The sequence below is a fragment of the Paroedura picta genome, chromosome 1, assembly GCF_049243985.1.
Source record: "Paroedura picta isolate Pp20150507F chromosome 1, Ppicta_v3.0, whole genome shotgun sequence".
In the NCBI taxonomy this organism is placed as follows: Eukaryota; Metazoa; Chordata; class Lepidosauria; order Squamata; family Gekkonidae; genus Paroedura; species Paroedura picta.
In genome coordinates, this window is record NC_135369.1 from 61,381,640 (window position 1) to 61,409,457 (window position 27,818).

At 42.2% G+C, this 27,818-nt stretch overlaps 1 long non-coding RNA gene across 2 annotated transcripts; it reads right to left on the reverse strand.

The window, feature by feature from the left end:
- Positions 1-974: 974 nt before the first annotated feature.
- LOC143838772 (uncharacterized) lies at positions 975-27,809 on the reverse strand. 2 transcript variants are annotated; one of them, XR_013231458.1, is made up of 3 exons: positions 27,671-27,809; positions 22,907-25,582; positions 975-1,216 (listed from the first exon to the last, which is right to left on the reverse strand). It is a non-coding gene; the product is annotated as an uncharacterized LOC143838772 (long non-coding RNA). The 2 variants fall into 2 exon arrangements; XR_013231457.1 differs by lacking the exon at positions 975-1,216 and adding an exon at positions 20,404-21,083.
- Between the last annotated feature and the right edge of the window lie 9 nt (positions 27,810-27,818).

Here is a 27,818-nt window from a genome sequence, read left to right on the forward strand (position 1 = left end):
AGCTTATGTTCAGTTACACAGTGAAGATCCTTATACTGTGGTGGTAGCTGCTGCCAAAACAAAGTTTGGAAAATTTGTACAGCAAGTCAAATCTCTAATGGTCAGTCAGAAGCTGACCCTGCCCACTTTCTAGAGGGTGGAAGGGTGGGGGTGGAAGAACTCTGTGTACCCCCTCCCCCTCCCCCCAAGACCTGGAAAGGCTGCAGGCAGCTTCTAGCCCAGGGTCACCCAGCTGTCTGCATGTGGAGGAATGGGATTTCAGACCCAGCTTGCCAGATTAGAAGAGGTCACTTTTCACTACACCAAGCTGGCTCTCTGATTTTGTTATTAAAAAAATAAAATAGCCTTCAGAGAAATTGATGAGTTAGTGCCTCTTCCCCTTTACGTGAATGTCTGATCTAGACTGCAATTTTCTACCTTGGCTTTGCAATTACAAAAAGAAACATATCTATCGAGCCCTGGTACTCTATTGTCTTCTTTAATTTCAGTACTGTTTCCTGAAAAAAGAATAGGGGAAATCCTTTCCTTTCTGCATTTTAACTTCATGATCTTACAGCATCATCCTGTGCAGAGGTAGTCCAGTCTAAACCAATTAGTTTCAGTGGGCTTAGTCTGAACTGCATAGGAATGTACTGCTTTTGTTGCACCTTCCCATTGCATCTGTTTAATGTAGCCCACGTTTTCACAGTGTGTATATGATTTGCCATTATGAGCTAACTTCATATTGAATGCCTGTCATTCTCTTAATTCTGCCTACGTTCTACTACAGTTCTGTTTAACTTAGGGATGCTTCACATTTGGAAAGGTGTGTTTGTCACGGTGAGTACTGAGGTCATTTTCTATCACATGTCACTGCAGTGACCCGATAGAGACATGGTGCAATCGTACACAGAGTTACAGAAGTGTTTTACTGTTTATTGCATTTTTTAATTACATTTCTCCCCTGCTTTTCAGATAGATTTGCCCCCAAATTATTTACAATTCAAAAGTCATGGTGAGATACAGCTCAGATAATGACAACATTGAATGCTGTCTGACTGATAAAATAGTGCACTTTTGCTTTTAGAGTGAAGAAAACTCTTGCCTGTGCTGAACAGATTCTTCAGAGATGTCTGTGTATGGAAGAGATGATTCAAGGACAGCGCCTTTGAGTATTCAGTCCTAGTCAGCTCCCCAAGCTGCTTGCTAACCCAGCTGGCAGAGTCAACAACATGAACTGTAGCAATAGAAATCATAAAATACCTTTTAAGATATTACTTTAGAGATGAAGAATTTGATTACAGTATAAGCATTCAAGAATCGCTGCCTTGTAGTGGTGAAGGGCTTGCGTAACTCAGTGAAGCTATAAGCTATGCTGTGCAGGGCCACCCAAGACGGAAAGGTCATAGCTGAGAGCTCTGACAAAAGGTGATCCACTGGAGAAGGAAATGGCAAACCTCTCCAATATCTTTGCCATGAAAACTCTATGGACAGTTTCAAAAGGCAAAATGCCGGAAGATGAGCCCCTCAGGTCGGAAGGAGTCCAATATGCTACTGGGGATGAGCAGACGGCTAGTACGAGTAGCGCCAGAATGAATGAAGCGACTGGGCCAAAGCCGAAAGGACACTCAGTTGTGGAAGAAACTGGAGGTGAAAAGACAGTCTGATGCTGTAAAGATTTTTATTCCATAGGAACCTGGAACATCAGATCCATGAATCAAGGCAAGCTGGACGTGGTCAAACAAGAGATGACAAGATTGAACATTGACATGTTAGGAATCAGTGAACTAAAATGGTCAGGAATGGGTGAATTTAATTCATATGACCATCAGGTATACTACTGTGGGCAAGAATCTCTCAGAAGAAATTAAGTAGCCTTCATAATCAATAAAAGAGTAGGAAAAGCAGTATTGGGATACAATCCCTAAAATGACAGGGATTGAAGGTTTTAACCTTCAAGGCTTTATGCGAGTTGGGACCCACATACCTGAGGGACCGCCTATCACCCTATGCCCCCCGCAGAGCCTTACGTTCTGCGGGAGAAAATCTGCTGGTCGTTCCCGGCCCCAGGGAAGCACGCCTGGCCTCGACCAGGGCCAGGGCCTTTTCGGTCCTGGCCCCTACCTGGTGGAATGAGCTCCCGGGAGAGCTGCGGGCCCTGCGAGATCTTCCATCATTCCGCAGGGCCTGCAAGACGGAGCTCTTCCGCCAGGTTTACGGTTGAGGACGAGGCTAACATCTATGCCCCCCCCCAGGGACCCGGGACCTGGGATTGAGATTGGGGATTAGTACCATCAGTATCCCCTCTCCACCTGCTTGTAGTAGGAGGGGGAGGTTGATTAGCCTATCTTGCCAGGTTAGCTTGCTAACCGATAATGTTATATTGTAATTGTTGCTGAGGGTTTTTAATGGATTTTATTGGGGGTTTTAAAATGTTGTAACCCGCCACGAGCCGTAAGGGAGTGGCGGGCAATAAATCGAAAGATAATAATAATAATAATAATAAAAGAATGATCTCAGTTCGAATCCAAGGCAAACCATTCAACATCACAGGAATCCAGGTCTCTGCCCCAACCATTGCTGCTGAAAAGGATGAAGCGGACCAGTTCTATGAAGCCCTACAACACCTTCTAGAAGCAATGCCAAAAAATGATGTGCTTATCATCCTGGGAGATTGGAATGCTAAAGTAGGAAAGCAAAAGATGTCCGAGATAACAAGCAAGTTTGGCCCTTGAGTAAAAAATGAAGCAGGGCACCAACTGGTAGAATTTTGTCAAGAGAATACAATGGTCATAGCAAACACTCTTTTCCAACAACCCAAGAGATGACTCTACACATGGACAACACCAGACGGTCAACACAGAAATCAGATTGACAACGTGCTCTGCAGCCAAAGATGGAGAAGTTCTATACAGTCAGTAAAAACAAGACCAGGAGCCAATTGTGGTTCAGAAAATCAGCTTCTTGTTGCAAAATTTAGGCTTAAATTGAAGAAAGTAGGTAAAAGTACTGGGCCACTCAGGTATGAACTAAATTATATCCCTGACAAATATACAGTAAAGGTGACAAATAGATTTAAGGAATTAGATCTGATAGACAGAGTGACTGAAGAACTATGGACAGAGTTTTGCAACATTGTACAAGAGGTAGCAACTAAAACCATCCCAAAGAAAAAGAAATGCAAAAAAGCAAAATGGCTGTCTGAGGAAGCTTTACAAATAGCTGAGGAAAGGAAGTGAAAGGCAAGCGAGAAAGAGAAAGATACACCCAATTGAATGCAGAATTCCAAAGAATAGCTAGAAGAGACAAGAATGTCTTCTTAAATGAACAGTGCAAACAAATAGAAGAAAACAATAGAATAGGGAGGACCAGAGATCTCTTCAAGAAAATTGGAGATATGAAGAGACTGTTTCATGCAAAGATGGGTATGATAAAGGACCAAAACGGCAGGGAACCTGACAGAAGTAGAAGAGATTAAGAAAAGGTGGCAAAATTATACAGAAGAACTATACAAGAGCAAGCTTAACATCCCTGATAACCATGATGGGGTACTCACTGACCTGGAGCCAGACATCCTTGAATGTGAAGTCAAATGGGCCTTAGGAAGTCTGAGCAACAATAAAGCTAGTGGAGGTGACAGGATTACAGTTGAACTATTCAAAATCTTAAAAGACGATGCAGTAAAAGTGCTACACTCAATATGCCAGCAAATTTGGAAAATTCAACAGTAGCCACAGGATTGGAAAAGGTCAGTTTACATTCCAGCCCCAAAGAATCATAGAATCATAGAATCATAGAGATGGAAGGGGCCATACAGGACATCTAGTACAACCCCCTGCTCAACGAAGGATCAACCCAAAGCATCCAAGAAAAGTGTGCATCCAACCTTTGCTTGGCAGTATATAAATGTAAAATAAATAAATGAAAAATTAATGATGCAAGCCTCACCAGACACACATTACCCCTACCAAAAAGGTGCCTCCATCCTCCATTGTTTCCAAAGGACTGAAGTCAAACTAGAGAACCTCTGCAATAGAAACTCACAAGGGGGCTTTTGGAATCCCAGCACAAACAGCGACAAAGTAATCATCATAATATTAACAACTATTTCATAGAATCATAGAATCATAGAGTTGGAAGAGGCCATACAGGCCATCTAGTCCAACCCCCTGCTCAACGCAGGATCAGCCCTAAGCATCCTAAAGCATCCAAGAAAAGTGTGTATCCAACCTTTGCTTGAAGACTTCCAGTGAGGGGGAGCTCACCACCTCCTTAGGCAGCCTATTCCACTGCTGAACTACTCTGACTGTGAAAAACTTTTTTCCTGATATCTAGCCTATATTGCTGTACTTGTAGTTTAAACCCATTACTGCGTGTCCTTTCCTCTGCAGCCAATGGGAACAGCATCCTGCTCTCCTCCAAATGACAACCTTTCAAATACTTAAAAGACGGCTATCATGTCCCCTCTCAACTTCCTTTTCTCCAGGCTGAACATTCCCAAGTCCCTCAACCTATCTTCACAGGACTTGGTCCCTTGGCCCCAGATCATCCTCGTCACCCTCCTCTGTACCCTTTCAATTTTATCTACATCCTTCTTGAAGTGAGGCCTCCAGAACTGCACACAGTACTCCAGGTGTGGTCTGACCAGTGCCGTATACAATGGCTATGACATCTTGTGATTTTGATGTGATGCCCCTGTTGATACAGTCCAAAATGGCATTTGCCTTTTTTACCGTTGCATCACACTGCCTGCTCATGTTTAGTTTACAATCCACAAGTACCCCAAGGTCTCGTTCACACACAGTGTTACCTAGAAGCGTATCCCCCATCCAGTAGGCAGCTTTTCATTTTTCTGACCCAGATACAGAACTTTACACTTATCTTTATTAAATCGCATCTTGTTCTCATTTGCCCATTTTTCCATTGTGTTCAGGCCAACATACACTGGATCATGGAGAAAGCTAGGGAGTTCCAGAAAAACATCTACTTCTGCTTCATTGATTATGCTAAAGCCTTTGATTGTGTGGAGCACAACAAATTGTGACAAGTTCTTAAAGAGATGGGAATACCAGAGCATCTAATCTGTATCTTGAGAAACCTATATGCGGGTCAAGAAGCAACAGTGAGAACCGGGCATGGAATCACTGATTGGTTCAAAATCGAGAAAGGAGTTCGGCAAGGCTGTATACTGTTGCCTTGCCTATTTAACTTGTATGCGGAGCTCATCATGAGAAAGGCGGGGTTAGATGAATCACAAATTGGGATTAAGATTGCAGGGAGAAATATCAACAACCTCAGATATGCAGATGATAACACTCCTTAGAACACCAGATCCTGAAGATGAAACTCAAACACTTTGGCCACCTCATGAGAAGGAAGGACTCCCTGGAGAAGAGCCTAATGCTGGGAGTGACTGAGGGCAAAACAAGAAGGGGACAACGGAGAATTAGGTGGATGGATGGAGTCACTGAAGCAGTAGGTGCAAACTTAAATGGACTCCGGGGAATGGTAGAGGACAGGAAGGCCTGGAGGATCATTGTCCATATGGTTGCGATGGGTCGGACACGACTTCGCACCTAACAACAACAATAAGCATTGGGCTCTTGAACCCACTTTGTTGGAGGCATGTTTATGCTACAGTATGTTTGTTCATCTTTAAAGTGAGACAAGTCTTTTGTTTTGGTTGTACTAATGTTTCTCATTTTTTATCACTGGAAATTGTGACATCTAGTGGCCATGTACAGAATATAACTGATTTAGAAATTCTTGGATTTGAGTGATCCATCTGAATTACAACTTTAATTATATGAATTCTTCGCCGAGAAACATGATTATTGGAAATAAAATACATGTATTTTATGATTATTGGAAATAAAATGTGTGGATTTTAGGAGGCAAGGAGACTTGTTTTATATGATATCTTTCTATATAATGAGATGTGTGCTGTATTGGCAGTTAACTCACTTCTTAAAACAGGTTATTGGCCCTGACTGGGGATATTCGGCCAATAGGAAAAAGGCAGTTGGAGCGATCTCCCATGTACCTGCTGATGAAACCAGACTGCCTTTTTCCTATTGGTGGACTATCTTCCTAGAAAGTTTTGTCAGTGAAGCAAACTGAGGCAACAGGGATGGCATTTTGCCTGGAAGAACTGAAACAATACTTGCAAGATGGAGCTCTTCTTCCAGGTTCACGGTTGAGGCCAGCATGCATGGAATGCTCCAAATCTTGTGGGCCTCCCCTGTAGACACCCATCCCCCCATCCAAACCCCTGGAGACCTTGGGGTTAAGGCTGCCAGCCTTCATGTGGGACCTGGGGAGCCCCTGGAATTAAAAGTCCTATCCAGGCTACAGCTATTCCTTTGGAGGAAATTGCCCCTTTGGTGGGTAGTCTCTCTGGCATGGTGCCCCACCAAGGTCCCTCTCCTCCTGAGGCTCCAACCCCACTATCCAGAATTTTTTCTATTCATAGTTGGCAACCTTATCCTTGACATGCCAGCTGGAAAAGGGAGCTACATGAGTTTGTTGTGGCGAACTAAAACAGCAGTCCAGATTTACAACAAAGCTTATCACCATCATCGTATATACAATGCCAGGCACCAAACCATTAGCTAATGTCCATTGCACTTCAGTTGAAGTATACAACTCAACAAATATACAAAAGATCCAGTGAAGAAGCACACAGCTTGAGGTCTGTTTTTCTCCAGCTTCCCACAGAAAGTAGATGAGGCATAATAGCTCTTGACAGGGGCCAGGATTGTAACTGGGTCCTCAGAAAGGACAGGGATCACAGCTTAGAAGCTTTATTGGTTCAATGGCAACCATGAAGCTTGCTGTTGCTGGCTTCTGGCTCCTTCAGGCATGTTTGGCTCCATCTCATGCTTACTGTGTCTTATTTCTCACTGACTGCTGACCTCCAGAAGATCATTGCAGGTTGGCTGCAAAACAGGACAGCTATAATATGTGAACATGTCTGAACTCTAAAATGTTGTATATTAACAATATTTAATTCTACGTTAGAATGAGTGTGTGTGCTTATGGAAAGGGCAAATATTTGAGGAGGGCAGTGAGAATAATTCTTTGCCAGTTTATTCTTGGGTACCAAACTTTTGAATATTGTCCTGCTGCCTCCAGCTGAATGCCTTATTTTTAATATATATGCAGTTCTGGCTGCAGCTCTTGGGGTAGAGGGATATCTAAGCACATCAAAAGCTCTAGCATCAGCTAAGTTTCCCTGTTCTTCAAGATTCAAGCAAACTTCCTTAACAGATCACTTGGATAGCTGGTACAGTAATCGCCAGCCTACAGGACATTTTCTCCAATAGCCTAACCTTTCCTCCTTTCCTTGCACCCAGCTCAAACAGATATTGCAAAGCAGTAGTTAGGGTATTGCAGCAAGATAACAATATCCCCCCACCCTTAATTTCTCTCCCTCTTTCCCACACATTTCTGATTCATTTCTGTCGCCCTTCACCTAATTTTTTTGTGTCCTCCCCTCCTTTTCACTTCTTGGTCTCAACACCTTCTCATTTGTATCTTGCTTAGTGACAGAATGTATTTAAGAGTAGTATAGTAGCAAACTGACCAACAGGCAAGAGTTGGTGGATGAGATGAAGGAGGTGGGGACCCTAGGGGGAAGTGACCATGTCCTCATAGAATTCCTTTTGAGATAGGGAGCCAAGGAAGCTTGTAGCCAGATGCAGATGTTGGATTTTCGTAGGGCAAACTTTAATAAACTCAGAGACATGATGTCATACCATGGACGAGAATGCTGGAAGGGAAGGGAGCATGTGAAGGGTGGGGGCTACTCAAACAAGAGCTATTGCATGCTCAATCAATGACTATCCCAGAAAGACGAAAACACTGCAGGAGCTCTAAGAAGCCTATTTGGATGAACAGAGAACTTCAAGAGGAACTAAGAAAGAAAAGGGAAATGTTCAGGAAATGGAGGGAAGGACAGAGCTCTAAAGAAGAGTACCTACAGGTTACTCGGCACTGTAGATCAATCATCAGAAAGGTCAAAGCTGAGAGTGAGCTAAGATTGGCCAGGGAAGCCCATTGTAACAAGAAAAGATTTTTCAGTTATGTGAGGAGCAAACGTAAAGTAAAGGAGACAATAGGCCCACTGTTGGGTGCGGATGGACAAACTCTAACGAAAGATGCAGAGAAAGCAGAAAGGCTTAGTGCCTATTTTACATCTGTTTTTTTCCCACAGGTCAAAGGGTTTAGGCACGTCTAGAGATGGCAGTAGCCAAAGGATAGTGTCTGGGTGGCAGGTTAACATGGATAGAGAGGTTGTCGAGAGGCATTTAGCTGCACTGGATGAGTTCAAATCCCCTTGGCTGGATGAAATGCACCCGAGAGTGCTCAAAGAACTTTCCGGAGAACTTGCACAACCCTTGTCCATCATCTTCGGGACTTCTTTAAGGACTGGAGATGTCCCGGAGGACTGGAAGAGAGCAAACGTTATTCCGATCTTCAAAAAAGGGAGGAAGGATGACCCAGGAAACTACAGACCAGTGAGTCTGACCTCTTTTGTGGGGAAGATAATGGAGCAGATATTAAAGGGAGTGATCTGCAAACATCTGAAGGACATTTTGGTGATCCAAGGAAGTCAGCATGGATTTGTCTCCAACAGGTCCTGCCAGACCAACCTGGTTTCCTTTTTTGACCAAGTAACAGGTTTGCTGGATCATGGAAATTCGGTTGATGTCATTTACTTGGATTTTAGTAAAGCTTTTGACAAGGTTCCCCATGATGTTCTGATGGATAAGTTGAAGGACTGCAATCTGGATTTTAAGATAGTTAGGTGGATAGGGAATTGGTTAGAGAACCGCACTCAAAGAGTTGTTGTCAATGGTGTTTCATCAGACTGGAGAGAAGTGAGTAGCGGGGTACCTCAGGGCTCGGTGCTCGGCCCGGTACTTTTTAACATATTTATTAATGATCTAGATGAGGGGGTGGAGGGACTACTCATCAAGTTTGCAGATGACACCAAATTGGGAGGACTGGCAAATACTCCGGAAGATAGAGACAGAGTTCAACGAGATCTGAACACAATGGAAAAATGGGCAAATGAGAACAAGATGCAATTTAATAAAGATAAGTGTAAAGTTCTGCATCTGGGTCAGAAAAATGAAAAGCACTGGTCAGACCACACCTGGAGTACTGTGTGCAGTTCTGGAGGCCTCACTTCAAGAAGGATGTAGATAAAATTGAAAGGGTACAGAGGAGGGTGAAGAGGATGATCTGGGGCCAAGGGACCAAGTCCTATGAAGATAGGTTGAGGGACTTGGGAATGTTCAGCCTGGAGAAAAGGAGGTTGAGAGGGGACATGATAGCCGTCTTTTAAGTATTTGAAAGGTTGTCATTTGGAGGAGAGCAGGATGCTGTTCCCATTGGCTGCAGAGGAAAGGACACGCAGTAATGGGTTTAAACTACAAGTACAGCAATATAGGCTAGATATCAGGAAAAAGTTTTTCACAGTCAGAGGAGTTCAGCAGTGGAATAGGCTGCCTAAGGAGGTGGTGAGCTCCCCCTCACTGGAAGTCTTCAAGCAAAGGTTGGATACACACTTTTCTTGGATGCTTTAGGATGCTTAGGGCTGATCCTGCGTTGAGCAGGGGGTTGGACTACATGGCCTGTATGGCCCCTTCCAACTCTATGATTCTATGATTCTATGAAATACTTGTTAATATTATGATGATTACTTTGTCGCTGTTTGTGCTGGGATTCCAAAAGCCCCCTTGTGAGTTTCTATTGCAGAGGTTCTCTAGTTTGACTTCAGTCCTTTGGAAACAATGGAGGATGGGGGCACCTTTTTGGTAGGGGTAATGTGTGTCTGGTGAGGCTTGCATCATTAATTTTTCATTTATTTATTTTACATTTATATACTGCCAAAGGCAGATCCCTAGCTCTCAAAAATGCCTTGTAGATTTTTGGGATGGTCTGCTCTTTGGCTTCAAAATGGAGAAAAGAAGCCCTTCCAAGAGCCTGCTCAGAAGACGAGTCATGTGATGGAATTTCCCCCCATCAAGTCACAGGTGACTTATGGTGACCATATAGGGCAGGGATTCCCAACCAGGGTTCCATGGACCCCCCAGGACCTGTGGGAGCTCAGGAGGGGGTCCTCTCTTGCCTTAATGGATTTGGTGACAAGCTAGGTACAGCCGCTTCTATTACTCCCCCTCCTGGGTCTGAGTGAATTATCTCTTGATTTCTGCACCTGGGAGGGGATGGAATCTGCATGCCTACTCCCATTTTTAACTATCTCCTATTTCTTCTCCCTCGGTCCTCCTCACGCCTGCCTGTTAATGCAGGCAGTGATGTCACTTCCAGTGACATGTTACTTCTGGGATCATGGCATGGAGGTGTAGCCAGCTGATACTTCCTTGAAGCCTGAAAAATTATTGCAGGAGCTTCTCCATGGTCAAAAGGTTGGAAAAGGTTGCTGTAAGGTTTTTAATGCAAGAGACTTTGGGAGGTAGTTTGCCATTTCCTCTCTTCTCATAGGCCCTAGCTTCTGAGATCTGATAAGACCAGACTATCCTGGGGCTGCCCAGGTCAGGCCTAGGCTGAGAGTAATGCGACTGGACCAAGGTCGCAGAGCAAGTTTCCATGGCACAAGTGGGGATTTGAACCCGGATTTCCCAGATCCTAGGCTGATACTTTCAGCACTACACCACACTCTACCTTGTTATGGAACAGAATGTTGGGATTTGAATTTTTTGTTTACTAGCATGATTATATATATGAAATATGAAAAATTTTGCACTGCTTACTTTTCTGGCCATTGAATACAAAGCTGGGATCCAGTAGTACTGTTAAATAAATTTTTCTTTGCTGCTTCAGACTAACATGGCTACCCACCTGAATTTATTTTCTGGCTATTGTTAGTATTAAATTTATTTAAGGATTATTAATGAAAATTATTTATTTATTTATTTATTTATTTATTTATTTATTTATTTATTTATTTATTTATTTATTTATTTATTTATTTATTTTTCGGATTTCTATACCACCCATTCCTTGCAGCTCTGGGCGATTTACATGGAACACTGCATAAATTTACATGGAACATTATAACAACCTATAACATATAATTTTCAATAGAACATCACAACCTAACAGTAACAATTACATTTTATCATAGTAAGAGCCTAACCTGGATAGCCCCAGCCTAGCCTGATTTTATTGGATCTCAGAAGTTAAGCAGGGTCAACATGGAGGCAGCCCATGGGAAACTATTTCTGAATGTCTCTTGCCTTGAAAACCCCACAGGATCCCCATAAGTCAGCTGTGAATGGATGGCAAAAAAACAGAGGGGGGGGTCTGTTAAAAATTATCTGCCTCAGGTGCCTAATAGGCTAGGTACACCACCATTTACTGGTGCCCCATGCATTTCCAAATCTTTAGAGTTCAGATTTTTTAAAGCCACAGCTGATGGTTGAAAAGGACAGTAGGGGGCACCAAATCTGCATAATTCTTGTAGAATGAGTTATTTGGTGCCAAATCCATTCATGAAACTAAAGTTGATGCGAACATGCAATGGTGGGACACAGGCTTGGTTACTTCTTTCTGAATTTGTTTTGTCTGAAAACTAAAACTGATCTTGGCATTCTGTTGGCAACACAACAAATTAATTCAGTCACTCAGCCTGCCAATTGGAGATGAATTTGTTTGTTTATCATACTTATAGGCTGCCACTCCTGACCAGTCAGCTTGCAGCATCTAACATATAGAAACAATACTCCAACCCCACCCTCCCATACCAGTCACCCTCCCTCCCCACCCTGATTGCTGATATGGCTCCAGAACAATGGTGGAAGTGCTGGAGAAGGGGCTGATTTCCCTTATCCATCTACCTGGCCCTCAACGAAATGCCTGGCGGAAGAGCTCTGTCTTGCAGGCCCTGCAGAACTTAGCCCCTTCAGGGCCCTTAGCTTTTCCAGGAGCTCATTCCACCACGTAGGGGCCAGGGCCAAAAAGGCCGTGACCCTGGTCAAGGCCAGGTGAATCTTATGAGGGCCAGGGACCTCCAGTCTATTGGCAGTTGAAGAGTGCAGCATTATGCATGGGGCATAAGGGGTTAAACAGTCCCTCAGGTACGCCAGGCCCAGATCTCCCTTGGAAGACCAAAAATTGAAATTTCAACATTTTCTAGTTCAGGTAATTTATCTGTTATCTATAGCAGATAAATTCAGACCCTTACCTGATCAATCAGTTACAAGCTGTTATACTCAAGTACCTGAACTGTTAGTAAATGTCACTTGGTTAGATGCAGCTGAGTGAGACAAAATAATTGATGGGACTTTATCAGTATGGCATACATGCAAATAACAAAGAACATAATAGAACTGAATGTCAAGTCAAAGTCCTTAATGCTGTTTGAGGAGACCCTGGAGCTATATCTTCCACGCTTGAAAAGAGATGGATGGAGTGTAATGGCAGAATCTCACTTAATTACTCTCAGCATCCCACAATTAAGAAGGGTACATTTGCCATTAAAATCTCCAATTTTGACATATTTATTTCCTTCACTATATGCCTCCCTAGAATTAAATGAATGAGAATCAGTATAAACTAAGCTTGCTATTTCTGCTTGATCCTTTAATCTGTAAAACATTTTCATTATGTTGTGTGCAAATTTGCTGCTCACCCTCTACATACGGACTGGTAATTTCCATTTCTATTATTATTGTGGGATTTATTAACCACCCCTTCCTATAAGGCTAGGGGAGGTGTACAACATATTAAAATTAATGTAACAATTCAATAAAAACATACATAATAAGACATTTAAAACTATCATTCCATTGCTCCACAAGTTTCTCAGTTGGTCTTATACGTCATTAGCCAAGTATGACAAATAGGTTTTTCTGGGGGGGGAGTTCTGAGAGTGGAGGACTCACTGGCTTTATTATGTGCACTGGCCTCAACTATATGCCTGGTAGAACGGTGCTGTCTTGCAGGCCTTATGAAATTGTGATAGTTCCGTCAGGGCCCTTGCTTCTGGCAGCAAGTCTGTTCTACCAGGCTGGGGCCAGGCCTGAAAAGTCCTGGACCTGGTTGAGGCCAGGCATACTTATTTTGGGCCAAGGATTGACAGCATATTAGTACTTGATGATCTAAGTGCTCTCCTGGAGGCATGTTGGGAGAGACAGCCCCTCAGATACACAGGGCTCAGATTGTGTATGGTTCTGAAGAAGTGTACCTGGGGAGGGAAGCAACTTCTGCAGACTATAATGCCATAAAGTCCACCCTCCAAAGCAGCCACTTTCTCCAGGGGAAATGGAGAGCAGTTGTAGTTCTGGGTAATCTCCAGTCTACACCTGGAAGTTGTAGTCTAGATCTTCTGGAGGAACTGACTGCTTTGCAGGGTGGAGTCAATGTTGAGGTTCTTCCCGCCATCAAGCCCCACTCTCTCCAGGCTCCAGCTCCCAAATCTTTAAGAATTTCCCAGCCTGAAGTTGCCAACCCTATCTCCTATCAACCTGCTTTCCTCTGCCCCTCTGTATTCAGCTCTTCTCCTCCCTGACAGCCTCTGCCTAGGGAAACTGGGCCTCAGTCCACCTCATGGTATGGAAACCTCAAGTACTTAGTGGGATGGAACCTCGCTGTGCTGCCCGACCAGGCGGCACCAACACTGTTGGGTAGTGGAGTCGACTGGATCCCATCTACCCTCACAATGAACTGCCAAGCATGCTGATCTTCTGACAGCTGTCAGGGTAGATCACCTTTGCCAATGCTGCCACTCTGGCGAATGCCCAGGGCTTCCAGGGGTTTGCTGCTGGTGCTGCTGCTCCTCTGATGGATCCCCAGGGCTCTGAGTGGTCTTGTCTCAGGGCTTGATGTAGATGGGCTCAAAAGGCTGTGTCCCAGCCTGGCTGGGCTCAGGCAACAGGATCCCTCCCATGTTTATGATCTGCCCCCGGACAGACAGGATTATTGGATCATCAATGCTTACCTGGCTAGAACAGTTAGTGGGTTGGAGAAAGTATGCTAACACTTGTCTTTTGGCTTCTATTTTTAGCCATTGTATGTTTTTAGGGGTTTTTGTGGGGTTTATGCTGTATTTTATTGGTTTTATGTTATGATCTGTCATGAGAGGCAGAATAGAAATGTGAATATAGAAGAAGAACAGTTGGTTCTTATATGCCGCTTTTCTCTCCTGAAGGAGTCTCAAAGCGGCTTATAGTCGCCTTCCCTTTCCTCTCCCCACAAAAGAAACCCTGTAAGGGAGGTGAGGCTGAAAGAGCCTTGATAATACTGCTCGGTCAGAACAGCTTTATCAGTGCTGTCGCAAGCCCAAGGTCATCTAGCTGGTGGCATGTGGGGGAGAGCAGATTCAAACACCAGATTAGAGGTCTGCACTCCTAACCACTACAAGCTGGCTCTCTAAATAAATAAAATAAATAAAGTCATTCAACAGAACAGTTTTCTGTTTCACTCTTTAAAGACATTCAACATTAAAGGCAATTCTTTGAATATAATAACTTTATCTGTAGTTGTTTATGTCCCTTTTGCATGTCCACATGCTGGCAGGAGCTCATGGGAATTGTAGTTCATGGACATCTGGAGAGCCACAGTTTGGCCACCCCTGCCTTATATATTAAAATATGATCAGTACCCATTATATTTGGTAGAAGTGACAGAAAGAGATGCCCTCTGTCTGTTTTTTTTTGCTATCAACATCAAGCCTACTGCAGAACAAATGTGATGTAACCCAGAGATAACAGAATGAAAGTGTGCATAAAGGGATTTAAAGATAAGTTTGTTGTACTTTAAATGCTTCCTTCTGACATACAGCCCCAGTAATCTATTGAGAAGAGCCTGAGATGCATAGAAGAATCTGGACATAGGGTTAACAAAACTTAAATAGACTTAATTGGACTGAATATAGATGGAAATGAACAAACATCTTTTTAAACATCAACTAATCTTGAGTGGTCTCAGCTTGCTGTAAGTCATCTAGGAATATGGGCATCTGGAGAGCCAATATGGTTGCCTTAATATAAAGGATCTGTCAAAGAATTGAAATTATAGCAAAACATCTTTGGCAAGACAGACCCTTTAAACCTTTTGTGGTTCAGGAACACAGCCACCTTGAAAATGATGAGTTTGCCAAAATTGTTTCTTTTGGGAAATGTACTAATAGATCTTCCTAAAGTAACACTAAGAATGGTCAATAGGATTCTGGAATGCTCTGAGGGATCCTATACTCCCTAATGACTTGATGGATAAGCTGGTGGAAGACTGGCATAACTGTCTTTCTGAAGCCATTGAATGTTTGTTCCCCAATGCCCTCTCTGCTCCTCCCTAAGCTGACTCCATTATATACTCCAGAGTTGTGCAAACAGAAACAGGAATTGAGACAGCTATAGTGAGTTGGGCAGAAAACTCATGATGAAGCTTTAAGAACATCTTATAAGATGCTTATGAAAGCTTATCAAGATGGCAATAAAAGCCACAAAAAGGAATTATTTTGCTATTGCATCTGCTAGCTATTGCCTGGCATAATTATTTAATATGGTCCAATTTTTGACATCTTTAATGACAAGACAGTCTGAAATTATGCAATTGGATATTAGCTGTGAGGCATTTGTGAGCTTTTTTATAGAGAAAATCTTGTTGCTCCACCATAACTTAACTGTTGACTTTAATGCAGTAATAGAACTAGAGGCCCCATGGCTATCTTAAGGTCCTATTTTGTATCACTTTAGACTGCTTTCCTTTGTCACCATGGACAGAACTCTGACAGTTGTTCAGCCTATCACTTGCCCCCTTAACCAATGTCTCTTGTGGCTGGTGAAAGCTGACAGTAAGGAGATCCTTGTTCCCTTTTCTTCAGGGACATTCCTGGGGAGGCTGAAGAAGGCAGCGGTTCAGCCACTTTTGAAAAAAACTGTCCCTGGATTCATCTGACCCAGCTAACTACCACCCAATTTTCCATCTCCTGTTTCTGGACAAGGTGGTTGAGTGTGAGTGGGCAGCCACTGCGTGTGAGTAGGCAGTCACTAAATAGCTACAGAACTTTCTGGAGGAAACATCAGCTCTTGATCCATTCCAACCTGGCTTCTGATGTGGCCATGGGGTGGAGACAGCTCTGATTGCCCTCATGGATGATATTTGAAGACAACTGGATCTAGGTGGGTCAGTGCTGCTGTTATTACTAGACCTGGTAACAGTGTTCAACCCAGTCGACTATGGGCTTTTAGCCCACCACCTAGCCAGCATGAAGGTTCAAGGTACAGCCCATAAATAGCTGCTATCTTTCCTCCAAGGCCAGGGGGCAGAGGGTGATACTAGGGGAGAGAACCTACTAGCAGCATTTCTGATTTGTGGGGTGCTGCAGGGAATGGTTCTCTCTCTGTTGTTATTTAACTTCTACACGTGTCCCCTCATCCAACTGATCTGCAGTTTGGGGCTACAGTGTCATCAATATGTTGATGATACCCAGCTATATTTACTGGTGGACAGCCATCCATTGACACCCCCAGACGCTCTGGCCAGATGTTTGGAGGCTGTGGTGGATTAACTCAAGTAGAGTCAGTTGAAGCTGAATTTAGCTAAGAGAGAGGTCTTCTGGCTGGGCTAGTGACTAGCACACTTTACATCACTACAACTCCACTACAACTGCATCCCTCCTTGTCTATGGAAATCCAGGTCATGACTGTTGCATATCTGGTATTCTACTATCTCTATCAGGTTAGGGTGAGTACAATCAATTCGTAAAATATAATAAGCTTTTAAATCACATTTTACATTTAAAAAATAAAGAATCTGACCTGTCTGCCAACTAGTTAAATCTTCAATATTAAATTATAATTCCCTGGTAGTTTTTTCTCTTTTAAAGATTTTAGATTTTTCGGCAACCTTGCAACTTCCTTTGATTTTTTAAGAAAAAAATAGAATCATAGAATAATAGAGGTGGAAGGAGCCATACAGGCCATCTAGTCCAACCCCCTGCTCAACACAGGATCAGCCCAAAGCATCCTAAAGCATCCAAGAAAAGTGTGTATCCAACCTTTGCTTGAAGACTGCCAGTGAAGGGGAGCTCACCACCTCCTTAGGCAGCCTATTCCACTGCTGAACTACTCTGACTGTGAAAAACTTTTTCCTGATATCTAGCCTATATTGTTGTACTTGTAGTTTAAACCCATTACTGCGCGTCCTTTTCTCTGCAGCCAATGGGAACAACATCCTTCTCTGGAAAGTTCTTTGACCACTCTACCCCTCCTCTATGTTATAGATTGTTGATTCACACTCTATGAACTGGCTCAGAATTAGATATATGATATTGTGTCATTTCAGTTGAACTGCCAGTCTTCAGGTAAAGGGTGATTTCCATTCCCTATTTTTAACATTATGTATAAAAAAATGTATTTAGAATAATTATGCATAGAATACACTTAGAATGATTTCTAAATTACCTTGATTGTGCAGCATCTAAACCATATTCATGGATTATTTTAGTCATATGGAGTAAATTAGAGCCTTGTATGTTTGACTTTTTAACGAGCAGATGATTAAGATTGATGTAATTCAAATAAGCCATAGCATTAAACAATAGCAGGAATGGTTGAAAAATCTTGATATAAAAATGACATGAAGATTGAGTTGTTTCCATCTTTATGTGCAAAACAGCAGAAAGGTGTTCTAGATCATTTACAGTTTAAATGTATATATGTGTGTCTGTGACATTTCTCAGAACCAAGGTATTTTATTAACTGTTCATTCTTTTCAAGTTGTCAAGTATCATTATCCTCATTCAGGTAATGAATAGTTACAGTTATATTTAGCACTTTCATTTCCCAGAAATTATATTTCATTGATCTTCTAATCAACCCTGCATTGAGAATTCTGAGTGGCAAGACTCTTGGTAATAACATTAGAAACTATATAAGAAGACAAGCAGGGGACCTACAAGGACCCACGATGGAGGACAAAACCTTATTTCCCTGTCCAGCACTGCCCCCCTATGCTGTTTCTTCTTACTGCATCTCTCCTTCACTTGCTGCCTTAGCTTCTGCTGCCTTCCCTCCTACACTCCCCCACCCTCACCCTTTTGTCTCTGTCTCTGCTTCATTGCTGTCCCCTGTTTAATCCTGCTGTGCTTCCTTCTCCTCAACTTCCTCTTTTCATTCCCTCTCCTCATGCCATCACAGCTCTCCTCCCTCCATCATAGCTCATGTAACCTTTCACCCGTCTTCTCTTCTATTCCCTAGCTCCTGTTTCCAGCCCCTACTCTACATCCATAAGTGATTAAATAAAACACAGAATTGTTTAAAAGTGGCAAGATCTCATAAGACCACTTCATGAGATCTCAACTGCCATTTTGTGTTGCCTAGGCAATGTTGTCTGCAGTTGCCTAGGCAATGCAAAATGGCTTGCAAGCAATTTTATGAGATCTCAGCACTTCTAAACTGTTTAAGTTTAAGATTTTCTCTGCAAATCTAGGGGTTCCTAAGGGTTTGCAGAGACATCTATCCTAGATGTTAGGTAAGCCTCTTGCAATTCTTTTTTATTCCCCATTGGGGGCAAGATTTGATTATTATGTGCGTCACTGGTACACTGAAACAGAACAGCATGAGAAGGGGTTATACCTGTCACTGTTGTGTCATGGAGACAGGAATTGCTTTATCAAAGCACTTAAAGGTAAAGGTAAAGGTATCCCCTGTGCAAGCACCGAGTCATGTCTGACCCTTGGGGTGACGCCCTCTAGCGTTTTCATGGCAGATTCAATACGGGGTGGTTTGCCAGTGCCTTCCCCAGTCATTACCATTTACCCCCCAGCAAGCAAGCTGGGTACTCATTTTACCGACCTCGGAAGGATGGAAGGCTGAGTCAACCTTGAGCCGGCTGCTGGGATTGAACTCCCAGCCTCATGGGCAAAGCTTTCAGACAGCTGCCTTACCACTCTGCGCCACAAGAGGCTCTTATCAAAGCACTTAGCCCCTAACTATGTATTTAATTAAACAGAATATCCTGTCATTAAAATAGAAACTAACATATAATGAAGATTTAGTGTAGTAAGGAAACAAAGTGTTGTGTCTGTAGACATGTAAGACTGAGCTTGAGGTCCAAGGCAGGATCAAAGCTTACAATGCAATTGACCAATCCGCAGTTAGATCCCATCTGGCGGATCTAGTCAGCTTAAACTGAAACTAGTAAAGCACGCTGCCAGGAAGATCTATTGGTTATTTATGTAGATAAGTTGGGGTTTTGGTTCAGCCTTCGGCTCTTGTACCAAGCCGGGGTCCTAATAAAGAGCTCAAATCGCTCCCAGTGTCTGTGTCTACCTCTGGACCCACTGATTTAACACAAAGATTTACCTCTTTATAAAAATATTTTTATTTTTTATTTATTTATATTTATTTTTATATATGTTGCAATTTATATCCCGCCGCTCTCAGTAAACTGGCTCGTGGTGGGTCACCCCCCCAATAAAACATGAACCCATTAAAACACCCATTAAAACCCCCAATGGTGGCGGCAAAACAATCCCATGGTGCTAACTAAAAGCTTAAAACTGGTCACAGGGAGAGCCCTGAGCGCCAACCCATCCCTTACAGCGATGGCCAGCTCGTGGGGTGGAGTCCAGTTCTGAATTTGTTTTATACATCATAGTCATGGATTTACTCACTTTGTGTGGTGGAAGGAATTTTTAGGGATAGTATGAATTAGTTTGATGGATCCACAGTTTGGGTAATTTTGGGTGGTAACTTTCAATGTCTTTATGGCCTAACAATATCTGGGGAAAAGGTGAAACACAAACAAATAAAAAAATTTTTTTTATCTTTAATAAAAATTATTTAAAGCATAATGCATGTTAAATTTTAATATGCTGAAGACTGGCCAACATATCAATGGCATTATTTAAAATAGTAGTTAACGGTCATCAGATGGATCTAGTTACTGGGTGTAAGACAAAACCTCTTAATTTTATTATGACAGTATGATAATAAGTTTGAAGGGTGCTGTTCTAAATTCCAAAAAAGAACAACTTGACTCTTAGATCTGAAACAAACATGTTCTAATTTTTAATCACAATTTTGCCTCAATCCACAAATACAGATTTGAGGAAGACAGCTTTTGTCTGTTTTCTTTTTCTCTACTAGGTGAATCCTGGCCTCTTCAAGCTGTTTGTACCAATTTAGAACAATACTCAATTAAATGCTGATGAATATGCTAATGCACAGACATGCTTTTGGAAGCTAACCTTTTCCTCTGACAACAAAGATTACTAATGCCATATGTGCATCAAAACTACAACATGCTGAATTTTCTGAATAAATGTATTTGTAATTTGTTATATATACATGATTCAAAGCTATCATGCATGTAGACTTTTAAATTACTTACTCATGCATGTTTGTTCATGCTAAAATAAATGCTCACAACAGTAATAGATTCTGTTAGGATCCTTAAGTTGGTCTAGTAGAAGAAGAGTTGATTCTTATAAGCCACTTTTCTCTACCTGAAGGAATCTCAAAGCAGCTTATAATCACCTTCCCTTTCCTCTCCCCCACAACAGATACCCTGTGAGGTAGGTGAGGCTAAGAGAGCCCTGATATTACTGCTCGGTCAGAACAACTTTATCAGTGCTGTGGCGAGCCGAAGGTCACCCAGTTGGCTGTATGTGGAGGAGGAGCAGAGAATTAAACCCGGCTCGCCAGATTAGAAGTCGACATTCCTACCACTACACCAAGCTGACTCTAATGGTCAAGTGGGATAGTTTTATTGCTACAAAATAAGTACAAAGATTAAGACGTAAATCAATATACTAGCATATTCCACGATCTAGTAATATTAGCATAGTATACCAGCATATTCCTTGGATGAAATTAAAGCCAGTTTATATCAGACCAGCACACATACGCACACACACATATGCGCATATACACATTTCTCTGCTCTTCATTCTGACTGACAAGCTGTGTCCTGTGCCACAAAGTGAAGGTGGTCAAATGAAGGACCTTAGTAGCAGTACCCGCACACTTCACACTATTGTGGTACCTTTTCAGAGGAGGGATATGCAGACTTGTTCTCTGCCACACTTCAACATCACCACTGTTGGTGCCCAGAAGGTGGTATTACAACTATAAAGGAATCAAAAGACAAATGATGCCAACAAGATGCTACCTGGTGCTGTGAAGGGGTTGACTCTGGTACAATTTCCAATCTCAACAACTAATTGTGTTAAGTACAAAATTCTCCTAGTGGACCTGCCTGCACCCTTCTCCAGGCCATCAGACTTGACAAGAGGCTGAAAATATGTGACTAGTCCAAGGTCATCCACCAGGCTTCTATGGCAGAGCAGGAGTTTAAACCTGAATCTTCCAGATCCTAGTCCAGTACTGTAGCTACTACAGCACACTGGCCTAAAAATAAGAGCAGACAGGCTGCAGAGCCCCACAGTCTAACTGTGCTGTTGTTATTGATTTCTCACTACTTAAAATTCCCACATTCAGTTCTGGCACAATCTTTGTATAGGAAGAAATACAGCATTGGTGCCATTCTTATATTATTATTCTATATTATGTCCTGGGACATGCCTGTACAAAGAACATACTGGTATTAACTATGCATTGTCACCATCATTGCGAAGTAGTTTTCTAATGTTGGGGTCTAACATGGGCAGTTGAAGCACTGATCTACCATGATGAATGTTAGATCTAAATCATAAACAGTAGGGAACTACTTCTTATAGGCAAATGGGAGCAGGTTGTAGGGACCACATCACTACAGTTTTGTTCTACAGCAGCTCCCAGTTTGTTTCTTAGCCCAATTTCAATTGTTGGCATTGATCTTTAAATCCATATGAAAGTTGGGCCCAAAATACCCGAACGCCTGCCTACTCCCATATGACTCTATGTAATCACTCTATCTTCAGATAGAGTTGGATGCCTTTGTAGTTTGAGGCTTTAAAGATGGCAACTCAAGATTATAGCATGACAGTTATGGAAATTCCTTCTTCAGGAAGACCCATCTGTCCCCCTCTATCATTGTCTTCTACCAGTGGGTGAAGACTTATCTGTTTTGTCTGTTGATCCTTCACTCACCTGCCTTCTTGTGTATGAGTAGGTGTTTGACTTCATTGTTGTTTTTTATTGTTTTTCTACTATGTATTTTTAAATTTGTTTTAATGTTTTTGAATGTTCATCACTGAGTGGAAAGTCAGCATTAAAATATTTTATTATTTTTTTCATTTATGGCCTACCATTTTTACTGGGAATTACAAAATATGAAAAATGGTTCAATTAGCAGAGATGTCAATGAACGGGTGCTAGATTACAGAACTAGGAAAGCAATGCAAACAAAAAACTTTCTAATGCAGTGGTTCTCAACCTTCCTAATGCCGCGACCCTTTAATACAGTTCCTCATGTTGCGGTGACCCCCAACCATAAAATTATGCAAGTGTTCTTTCACAGAAATTAAACCAAAACTGACCAATGGTGTGAAGATCCATTGTTCATGATTGTATATAAATTGTATTTAATTTGGCAGGTACCTTCAGGAGGAGCGGCAACAGTGCCCCTCCCCGGCCAAGCTGCTCACCCTGCCACGACTCCTGTGAAAGGGTCATTCAACCCCCAGGTTGAGAACCACTGGTCTAATGTATGTCATAACTTAATGAAGAACACGGTTACAAAGCTAAAGGATGTTCCAGTAAATGAGAGGGTGGTGATACAAACAATAAACAGTGCAATAGGCTCAGTCTTGTTCCCACACTCATGTAACATCCTGAGATGTTCATTGGTACTACAATTTTACTCCCTTTATAAAAATGCCCTCCTGGATATATCTGCTCTGCACATTTTACAAAGTGCTGGGGGGTGGGCTCCTGACTAAAGGCAGGATGTTCCACAAGGTGGGAGGCACCACGGAAAATGCACACTAACAGACAGCTACAGATCTTACCCTTTTGCAGGATGGCACCTTCAGAGGGCTTTGCTTGGATGAATGAAACAGCTGAAGTGGAGCATAGTGGAAGAGGTGGTCCTGCAGGTCCATAGGTCTTAGGCCACTCAGGGATCTGTAGATGCTAGCCAGGACCTTGAATTGAACCAGGACCTTGAAGTAACTGATATTTTAGTGGAGTTTTGCAGAAAAGGTGTGACATGCATATTTTCACAAAATTAATACCATAGCAGATAACTCAAAAACTGATTTCATCTGGCATCAAGGCAAAAGATTTTTGTAGCTTCCTTAACGTTACCACTTATACAGCAGACCAGGAATACTTTTAACAATTCATATCGGTTAACTCGTCAAAGCAATACCACAACATTTGTAATTAAGTATATGCCCATGGCACTGACATAACATTCTGCCTCACTGATGTAACATTAAATTTTGTGATGTATTTTTTGAGTAGCAAAGACATTGTGTTTTGATTCAGTAATTCTTAGCAGTTAAAAGTGCAGCAGGTAACTGAAACTGAAACCTTACAATGGAAATAATATGTAATGAGTTTGCACTACGATTCTGTGGACTTTTAAACTAGGCTCAGTGTTTTCAGATTGTAGATCTGCTTGAGAACAGACTGTTTTTCATAGCTTAACTGCAAGCCATCTGCTGTTTTTCCAAAATTCATATTAATGCAGATGATAAATATTCAGGTGTTGGAGGAAATGTAACACGATTCTGTACAAATGATAGCGACTGCTGCTTCAAATACTTATTGTTCTATAGTCTTTTAACAGTCTCTAAAACGTGCTGTTATTGATAAATAATTAATCTTTAACATTTGCAAGAGAAAAGGCTTTCAGATGACAAAGACAGACCAAAGAACTGTAAGCAAATCAAGCAGATTACGGCAAAACTGTTGAAGCTTGATTTGCATTTGCCTTGCTCCCGTTAATGGAACTTAGTGAATGTGTTGGACTGAAATCATCATTAATAACATTGCTTCTAGCAGGTCATTCCAGGCTACTTTGTTTTTTTAGTCCTACCATTGAGTTAGAAGAAACTCTGTAGCCACAAGGTTAAAAATGTATGCTAGCTAAAAATAAAACCTAACATTTGTAGAAAATTAGATTATTTTAGAGCACTGTGTTTTGAGGGGTCAGCTGCTCTCATTCAACCTCTCAAAGAATTATACCTTGTTACATCATAGATCAAGATGGGTAGCCATGTTAGTCTGCCTATAGCAGTAGAAAAGAGCAAGAATCTAGTAGCCCTTCAAAGACCAATACCATTTGTGGCAGGGTAGGAGCGTTTGTGGGGTTTTGGTTCAGATCTTGATTAGTTAAAGTTGTGAATACACACTCAGGTCCATTCCACATGGACAGAAAAGGCCGGGGTGGTGTAAGTATGGACATGGAGCTAATCCCCATGACCACATGACGTTGCTGCCGTTCTGGCCCCTTCCAGGCCTTCCACGGAGAGGGCCCTTATTTGACATGTGCTAAGGGAACACAATCCACGTTCCCTTTTCATGCTGCAGGGGCCAACGGGGCAGACCTGTGGGCAGTCCCATGGCAGACCTGTGGGGACACAGAAATCTGTGAAGCATACAGCTCCACACCAGTGGCAGCCAATAGTGATGCCGCTGGGGCACAATCAATCTTAGGGGTGCTAAAAGCCTTTAAAAATGCAGTTCAATAAAGTTTTTGTTATTACAGCAGCAATTTTGAGCAGGAACAGTTTATCTGAACAATGCATTTCAGTCCCCTTCAAAATTAGTAACCATTTGTGTCATTGTGTCAGTTCTACAGTTTATGGGGTATGAAACTGAGAGTTTGCCTTAGACATAGACATGACTAATAATGATGCTGGACTCTACTGAAGAAAAATAGCTCAGGAATATGGTGACCATGACAAAAATGTATTAAATTGTGAATGGAGGAAATAGAAAATAGATTCCTATAATTTAAAATAAGGCTGTCTGATTCTGTTCTTTATGCCCTTAGTGGCTGTCTCTTCTACTTTGGTTAGTAACCATGTTAAGACTTGTTTTCCATAAGTGTGCCTAAAACCATTTAGCCATCAACTGTAACAACATCCTTTGACAATAGGTTATTACGTGGACTGTTCGCAAGCCTGCACACCAGTCATCATCACTATAAACACCTCTGCCACATCATCCAGTTGTCTCCACCCCCTTACAGCTGATCTCACTTTTGTGTGTGTGTGTGGGGGGGAGATTATCCACCCACACTATTTGATTTGCCCATTTCTATGCCTTTTCAGTCATACAACTTCCTTTTTGAGCAGGGTTTGATATAGATGAGAAAGAAACAAAAGGGGTCAAGATAATACATACTTTCATAGGATAAGAGAAAAGCTTTAAAAAGCTGAAGAATAAGGATGATAGACTGATTTTTTTTAGTTCTCTCTATTAGTTTCCCCCCTTTTGTTTCTGTAACAGAGACAGACATCACGATCAGATTTAAATTACAGTCAAAACAGCTTTTGCAATAGATCTGCAGCTGAATCATACATCAATTACGTTTGCATAACAGGTAAAGTCTTCTTTAAAAATTCTGTTGTTTCTAAGCTTTTATTTACTTGTAGTTTGGTTGCCAGAGGTTGAAACTGATGCTGAAAGTGCAGGGGGGAAACACAGGCTACTCCAGGGGAAGGAAGGCATAGCTATAGTAATGAGAGAGAGAGAGAGAAATACAATGTTAAAAAATACAGACATATACTATTAGGATTTTCTTCAATGTTAAAATTATTTATAAATATTTATGAATATTGAATGACTCAGTCTAGTGGCCTGGCACCACTTGATGTTACTTTATTTCTAATGCGACAATCAGATACTGTACATATTTTGTAACTGGCAATGTCTTCTTATAGATACACAGGGTGTGTACAATGGTAGCTGACAGGATTGCTAGCTGCCTTGAGAAAACTTGCTCTGTCCATAATAGAAGCCCAGTGAGATGTTATTTACCAGGTAGTGTTAATTACCCCCTTGCCATGAAATGCTACATCTGCCCATTTCCCCACATTAAGGCTCTGTCACAAGGACAGGACAGTTTTCTGCCATGCTCGTGACTGAAAGATTTGTGTCCCTGTGCTGCCATTTAAATATGGAGACGCTAGTGCTCTCTCAGCTGCACTGCCTCCAGGTTGGAGACTGAATCAGGTTCAAGATTCTGACCCTTACTTTCATAGCTCTAAATGCTTGTATCTCTAGCACCACCTCTTTCCCTATGTCCCCCAAAGAAGTAAGAATGCCCTTTGGCCCTGGTCCCTGTCTGGTGGAACACTCTTCCTCATTAGATCAGGGCCCTCTGAGACTTTAAACAATTCTGGAGGGCCTGTAAAGTAGACCCATTCCACCAAGCCTATGGCTGAAGCTAGGAAATGATGGCAATGATATGCTGGTTTCCCTGCCTGAAAATACATCTGCCCATGAAAAATATCCACCCAGTACTGTCTAGCCCCCTCAGAAAACAATTTTAATCAAAGAAGTGGTCTTTAAAATATTTTTAAAACCTACACTTACATTTTTATGTAAATATTTATATTGACTCTTTTTAAACCTGTTGTTACCCATCTGAGCTGTCTAGGGAAGGGTAGGTTATAAAAATAAAGATTGAAATCAATGCTTTTCCTAGCATGGATTTAAAAGGTACTGGGTGAACTAGAGGCTTCAGATATGGATAAATTTGTAGGCAGAGTTTTGAGCAGTATAGATCTGCTAAGAAAATATTTTAGAAAGACAAAAGGTCAGAGTATGATTAAATTTAATGGATTAATATAGAATACAATTGTCCTTTCAAAGCTTCTGTAATTTTGGAGACAACCTGAAAAAACACAATCATGAGCATCAATTGATGCAGCTGAAATTTTGAAATATTCAGGTGTGCTATCAAGCTCCATATTGTATGTCTGGCAACTCCAAATTCAGGACTCCCTGGAAATGAGAGGGAAGAGTTTGAAGGGGAAGGATTTCAGCAGGGGTACAGCATCATAGAATCCACCCTCCAAAGCTGCCATTTTCCCAATGGAAACTAATTTCTATCGTATAATTTATTCTTCTTCAAAACTGGGGGGAGGGGTGAGGCCATGAAATACAACGGGTGTGCTTTCATTATAGCCTGAAATGTGGCCTTCCTTGGTGGTTTTCTGGCTCTGAACTTCCCCTTTAAGTAGCACAGGGGTGTTTAGTTAAATTCATTCAAAGCCATGGTTTAAAAATACTGTCCTTTCCCAAGATGACATGTAAATCAGACTGAAGACTTTTAGTGCAACTTTAAGCAGTTTCCTGGGAGCAAGCCCCTCTGAGTAGACCTGAGGAGGGTTTTGAGTAGACCTGACCTCTGATTTGCCCTCTCGTTTCATATTTAGCCTGGAACCACCCTGAAGTTCAAAGACTGTGGGAGATGAGTCTGTCAAAGAGGAGCAGCCGGGTGGGGTAGGGAGAACCAGCATGTAGGAGCCACGTGGTTTCTTCCTGTTAAAACTCGGCAGACCCCGCACAAGTTGGAGAGGAGGCGAAGGAGCTTCAGGAGCGAGAACTCGAGAAGGGTTTAGCGAGTTTGGTGCTGCTGGAGGTGCCAGCCAGAGGCGGCAGGAAGTCAAGTGAGACCTGCCGATCACGCTGCTAGCAGCAGGTAAACGACTCCCACCCCCCCTCCGCCTTTTTTTTTTGTTTGTTTGTTTTGTCTTCCAAAGCATCCGCCGCCTCCTTGGCCGGCTGAATGAAAGACGTCCCCTTCCCTCTACCTTGCTGCCGAGCAGGTGATTTTGGTGACGGCAAAAGCGAGGCGGGTGCAGCGGAGCCCTCGGAGCCAGGCGACGGAACAAAGGAAGTCCCGCTGAGGAGGCGAGGCAGGCGAGAAGCGCCACTCCCCGGGGGCTGCCATCCGCTTCC